At 43.5% G+C, this 6,928-nt stretch overlaps 1 pseudogene; it reads right to left on the bottom strand.

Annotated features, from left to right (window-relative positions):
- Positions 1 to 2,113: 2,113 nt before the first annotated feature.
- Positions 2,114 to 2,736, bottom strand: LOC110543931 (small ribosomal subunit protein eS8-like; annotated as a pseudogene).
- Positions 2,737 to 6,928: the final 4,192 nt, after the last annotated feature.

Here is a 6,928-nt window from a genome sequence, read left to right as displayed (position 1 = left end):
ACTAACACACAGACAAATCCTTTACTTCAAATTCTACAGGAGACAAAGTGGAAGCAATGAGGAGGACTTAGAACTGAAGGAATCAGGATAAATTTGAAGTAGAATTTATGATACAAATTCACCTGGGATTCCAAGATTTCCGTAGACTTCTGTTGCAAGGTAGAGTTGGTGAAAGGTGGAGAAACGTTGAGAAAGTGTCTTAGAAGGCAGTTAGTGTTATGGCTCTGACAGATCTCAGAATTGGTAAGGAGCCCTTCAGAGCCATAGCCAACTCTGCTGTACTTTGGGTCTTGTAATCTTTTAGGGGGAAGTTCTGAATTTTTCTGATATTCATTCTCCTGCTCCATTAACTGCCTCATACTTTCTTATCTTCCACTCTACTCTCATGGAATCAAAATGCCTTCAGCTTATAAATGACTAACACCTCTTCAATTAAAAGAGTTCCTAAGACCTTTTAGGTGATTGGTACTATCTTATTTATTTCATAAAAAATATTTGCTTACTTGCTTCTGGTAGTTGCATATTTATGCTTAGAATCTGGTGGAAGTTATTCTCTTGAAGGCCACTCATTGCCTCATAATGGTCAATTTAAAAAACCTTATCTTTTTGTCTGTCTATCTGTCTATCTATCTATCTATCTATCTATCTATCTATCTATCTATCTATCTACATCCTGACTGCAGTTTTCCCTCTCTCCTTTCCCCCCAGCCCTCCCCCGACCTTTGCACTTTGCCTTCCCATCCACACCTCCTCCATTTTTAATCAGGAATGGGCAGGCCTCCCATGGATATCAACCAAACATGGCATATCAAGCTGCAGTAAGAGTTGACACCTCCTCTCCTATCAAGGCTAGACAAGGCAACCCAATAGGAGGAGAGGGTCCCAAGGGCAGGCAACAGAGTCAGAGACAGTCCCTGCTCCCACTGTTAGGAGTCCCACAAGAAGACCAAGTTACACAACTGTAACATATGTGCAGAGGGCTTAGGTCAGTCCTATGCAGGCTCTCTGGATGACAGTTCAGTCTCTGAGCCCTGTGAACCCAGATTGGTTGATTCCATGGGTTTTCTTACAGTGTCCTTGACCCCTCTGGCTCTGACAATTCTTCCTCCCTCTCTTCTGCAGGATTCCCCAAGTTCCACCTAATGAACATTTTTGTTTTAACATAATATTTTTATTGTTTATTTGGGAATTTCACATAACACATTCTGATCACCTTTACTTTCAATTCCTCTCAGGTCCACCCCCAACCTGTGCTCTTCCCACCCCCCCAAAAAAAAGATAAAAATATTGTGTTGATCATATAGTCACTGGAGCATGGTCAAACTCCTGGTGACCAGCCCCTTAAAGAAAACTGAGTCCTTCCCCATCTCCACCCCTGCCAGTAGCCATTTATTGTGGAGAGCTGCACTTGAGCATACTTATTACAATTTTAAAGAGTTCTCCTTGATGGCTTCCTGTCTAAGTTGTTACAATTTTTGGGGGGCGGGGAATGTAGGAGTGGAAGTTGTCACAAAAGCCTTCAATGTCTCTCTCAATTGTGAGTCTGGAGTCATAGACACCGCTGCAGAAGATGCCTCATGTCCTTTATAGTCACCAGGAGCACAGTATCTGGTCACAGCATAAACTCTGGCATCAGTACTTGCTATGGACCTCAGCATGGTCTCTGCTGGCAGTATGGGTCATGGATACCGACATGATCCCCAGCGGCAGCCCCGCCCATGGACATCCATATGGCTTCAGGCAGTACCACAGACTATGAACTTCTTCATGGCTTTCAGAGGTAACACTAAGGGCCACGAACATCAACATGGCCCTCAGATACAGCAGGACCATTGACCCAGTTGTGGTCCCTGATAGCATCATGGCTCATAGGCATCAACACGGCCCCCACAGAAAGCCTTTTTTAAAAATATAAACTTATCGGGATATGTGTTATGGCTATTTTTGGTTTTCAACGTGAATGCATATGGAATTAACTAAAACCCGTGGTGTTTAGGTTAACAAAATTATCAAGACAGTTTGATTATCCTGATTTACCTACCGTGAGAAACAAAAGTTTTTTTTTTTTAATAGAACAATAAACACCTTTATTACATGAGCTATGAATGATGGTTTATTTGCCTTTCCGGGGTTTGATCTTCCTCAGATAGAACTCCGGCTCCTTGCCCTGTAGCACATAGCCATCTGCTCTGCCACGCTGGCCTGGTCTTGAGGCAATGCAGGCAGGCAAGAAGCTTGACCTGCTAGAACTGTTCCTCCAGGATTTTTGCATTCATTTTTTTCTCTCATCATGTTTCTTCTGAATTTGTTTTGATAGTTTTTTGTTTAAAATCTCTTCCTCCTCAGGAGTCAGCTTGGCCCGCTTCTTGCGGCCCTGGCGCAGTGCGTAGTGGGACACGTACCACTGTTGGTTCGGTGTGCTGTCAATAAGCACAATGCATTTCTTCACCAGAGTCTTGGTGCAGACGAGCTCGTTATTGGATGCATTGTAGACAATATCAATGATCCTTGTTTTGTGAGTACAACACTCAGAGCCCCAGGAAAAGTTCCCCACTCCCAGTCTCGGGGCATGGAGCTTCTTATTGCCTCCTCGAACTCGGACTGTGTGTATGCGACGAGGGCCATTCTTTCTGTTGGTAGCAGGCTGTCCCAGCTCATAGTTCTGCCTCTGTGGTAGGGCTTTCTCCTAGCCTTGGTCTTACGGTGCTTGTGCTGGTTGTCCCAAGAGATGCCCATCGCTTGGCGTTGGCTGGAAAGTGGAAGCGCAAACCTTCGCTGTCCGGTTTCTAAAACGCAGCCCCTCCTTCCGAGAAACAAGAGATTTAGTGACTCTGTATAAAACGTTTGACAATGTGTGGAAAAATCAGGAAAATATTTATGCTGGCTGGTTGCTCCTAGCACCGCTGGATAAACTGACAAAAGAAAAAGATGAGCTCTGTGATAAAAACATCCAACTTACAGCATCTCAGAATATGGTGAAAGACTACAGTAAACTCAGTGATAAAATTGACCAGCTCCAGATATGTATAAACAGTCTAATTTTATTCTAAATGTGCCATGTGAGAGAATCTTCTCTCTAGCAGCCACAGAATTCACGTTTCAGAAACTTAGAGCAAACTAATTTTAAGATTGGCTGAATTACAGAGAAAATTTAAGCTCCCGTTTCAGAGGGGGTTAAAGTAAGGGCATTACTTGGTAAAGAAAGAGTGAAGATGTGTAGGAGGACCCTACTGTGGCTGAGGACTTGAACTCCCTGATTCTTAAGGGTTTATCTCATCTGGAGGAAGTCTTTCCACCCTTAGGAAAGGATGCCCCTGGGAACTCCACCAACTGAAGGCCTTTTTTGCCTTTCCCTGAGGCAATTAATCCTTCACTGTCTCATAAAGAATAGCTTTCCCTGGAGATCCCAGTGCAGACAACACTGATGTCCCTCAGGGCCCACCAACAGTTTCCTTTAGACCTATAATCAGACTTAAGGGTGAAAAGGCTCCTAGAAGGGAGATAGAAAGTGTAGTCTACCAACAGGTAGAGCTTAATGATTTTGCTAAATTTTCAAGCAGAAGTCTTGGAATATCCGTGGGAATAGATTTTAGGGGTGTGGGATAATGGGGGAAGAAACATATAACTGGATCAGGCTGAGTTTACGGATATGGACCCACAAGGTGGAGATTCCAAGTTCAGTATGGAAGCTCACCCAAGTTAAAAAAAGTGTCAAAAGTTTATAGCTGGTTAAAGCATCTGTCAAAAGATAGCCTACTGAAATGGAGCTGGAGATGTCTGATATCTCTTGGCTTAGAGTTAATGAAGAGATTTTAAAGCTCAAAGAAATTGCTAAAGTGGGCACACACTGTAAAATCTAATCCTCCACAATGGAAGGCCCAGAAGACATACCCTTTCACACAAAATGGCGAGGGAGCACCGGCTTCATTGTCACCCTTCTTGTGGCAGACCTTAGGGTTGAAGATGCTGCTGCTCACATAGACGAATGTTATGGGTTTAATTGGGCCCTGAAGCAGCAGGGGCCAGGTGGCAGCGTTGTATTGCCAAAGTCGAGGTGATTGTAATTTTCATAATGGGTAACATAAACAAAACAGTGTCTGTAATAGCCTATCTTTGTCACTGTTCTCTTTCTGAAGAGACAAGCTTCCTGTAAAAAAAGCCACACTTCAATCTAAGTAGATGCTGAGACTCACAGTCAAATATTGGGCAGAGCGCAGGGAGCCTTGTTGAGGAGTTTGGGGAAGGATAGAAGGAACCAGAAGGGACAGGAGCTTCACAAGAAGACCAACAGAACCAACTAATCTGGGCTCAGGAGGGCCTGCAGAGACTGAAGTACCAACCAAGGACCATGCATGGACTGGATCTAGGGCTCCTCCGTGTATAGACCTGATGGGCAACTTGGTCTTCCTGTGGGTTCACTAGTAAGGGGAGCAGGGCCTGTTTCTGAGATGGACTCTGTTGCATGCTTTTCAATCAATTTTGCCTGGTGGGACCGTCTTGCCCGGTCACCATGGAAGAGGATGTGCTCAGTACTGATGTGACTTGAAGTGCTGGGGTGGTCTAGTGGGTGGGGATTTTCCTGAGTGGTGGGGGAGGGGGAGAGGAAAGGGAGAGGGTGGGGAGGAGTATAGGGACTGTGATTGGGATGTAAAGTGAACAACTAAATAAATGAAGTTAAAAGTTTAAAAAGGCAACATCTCTTAATGCCTTTTGAACATAATTTTTTACTGATTCTTTGTGAATTTCATATCATGCAACCTAATTCCACTCATTTTTCAGTTTTTCCATATCTGCCCTCTTCCCTAGTAATCCCCCCAAAAGAAAAAGAAAAGGCTCATTGATCCCTTTAGGCAACAACCCACTTCTGTATCAGCTTCAGCCTTCCCTCACACCTGTCACAGCTGTTGCATCTCTAGTTCTGCTCTGCATGTACATTCCACATCTCTGTCTTTTCCTCCTCCCCACCACCTGTTGCAGTGGCATTGGAAGCTGCTGTGTGTCACTCAGTAGACCCTTTTGCCCAAACAGCTTTACTTGTGAATGAGCATTGCAATAAGTCTGGTTCAGGGTATCTGGTTTCTGCTACACCATCGATAATAGACCCTCATGGAGATTTCTCTCGAATATCCTGCTGTTGTCCTGAGTTATAGATCCTGTGGTTCCACAGGACTGGCTCCTTCACATGCTCCAGCAGCTCATACGTGGAGTAGATGAAGTGGACCAACTCAAAGCCCTGGATCTGGACCTGGGTGGTAGCTGAGTTGGTCAGCCTGTCAGCTCTCCTGTACTCATGTCACAAGGGCCAGCATTCCAGAGCTACCCAGAAGAGGGGCGAAGCTAGCTCTCACATGTGTAACAGCCTGAAAGGGGTGAGGTCATCTCTCCTGTGTTGCTCAGGAGAGGGGCAAGGGCAGCTCAGCAAGGCCCTGGGATATCAACATGGCTTCAGGCTGCAGCCTAGAGCGTGGACATCCACATGGCCTTTGGCGGTAGCACGAGCCATAAACAACAGTACTGACCCTGGCTGCAGTAGGGCCATGAACCCAGATGTGGTCCTTGTTGGCAGCACTGCCTGGACAGCACCAGCCCTCTCATACCAGGTTGTTTCTCACTGCCATTCCTTTCACCTCTCTTCATAGGGCCCAAACAGCTCTGCTGCTCTTTCTCTTCCATCTCCTCACCACATACTTGCTCATCATAGTGGTGCCCACTGAGGGAAGACCTCTGGCTGCTTTCTACCCAGCCATGTGGTAGCAGCTGGGCCTTTTGTAATCCTTTTAATCCTTTCAAATGGTGCCGTTTCCTGGTGACTAAGGATTCAAATATGTACACTATAGAGTCCATTCTTATTCAAATCACCACATGGCCTGACCCATATTAGGCAACACAGTTAAAGAGAATTTTTTTTTTTTAATGGTGGTATGACTCGTATGGATCTTTGGTACTGGCTAATCAGCCATGACGTGTCCAGGCATGAAACAGATAAGAAGCATATTGCATTTTTATTTGATCTTCATATGAAGAAAAATTCTCAGACAAATGGAAGAAGTGTTCATTGGGGCAAGAAAAAATCTTAGCCTATGCAACAGTTTCCAGACTTGAGCTAGAATAAAGGAAGGCTGGGTCCTAAAGAAGGACCCTGCTAAAATAACTAAGAGTTTTACTGTTAGTCCTCCTATCCTTCCCCAGAGGTACTGACGGCCTTTTTTACAAGGGTAACTGTACACAGGGAGAAAGGAAACAATCAGACTTCCCAGGGGCTACTGGAGGCTAGTTCAGAATTAAAATTGATTCAGAAGACCTCAAGGAATATTGTGGCCATCTAGTTAAAGTAGAAGCTTCTGGAGGTCAGGTGACTAACGGTGTTTTAACTGCAGTCCAAATCACAGTAGGTCCAGTGGACCCCTGAACTCATCCTCTAGTTATTTATCTCCTGGGAATAAGTAGTATAAATAAACATATATAAATACATAAATTTATTTATATAAATATAGATATAAATAAATAAATGGATAAAATGTACCTTTGGGAGATCTAATTTCCTTTACTAAATATCATTATGTTAAGATTTATTTTGTTTATCAATTGTTTATTATTTTTATTACTTTTTGCCCTTTCCTGGGAAATAAAAAAACTACAGGATGAGTTCAGGGGCTGACTGGACCTACTGTAACATATATATATATATATGTGTGTATGTTTGTGTGTATACATATATATACACACACATATATACATGTATATATACAGATGTATATATATATATACATATATGTTAGCAGAATTCCCACAGTATACCTGCACAATATGTCAAAAATTAAAATATATGGCATAATCAATATTGACAATGCATACATTCATGAAACCACTATCATAATCAAATTAAGCATTTGTGCTGAGATTGGTGGATTATACCTATATTCACAAC

This window comes from Meriones unguiculatus, chromosome 9, assembly GCF_030254825.1.
Source record: "Meriones unguiculatus strain TT.TT164.6M chromosome 9, Bangor_MerUng_6.1, whole genome shotgun sequence".
NCBI classification, from domain to species: domain Eukaryota; kingdom Metazoa; phylum Chordata; class Mammalia; order Rodentia; family Muridae; genus Meriones; species Meriones unguiculatus.
The sequence above is the reverse complement of the archived record's forward strand: the minus strand, read 5'-3'. Positions and strand labels throughout refer to the sequence as shown.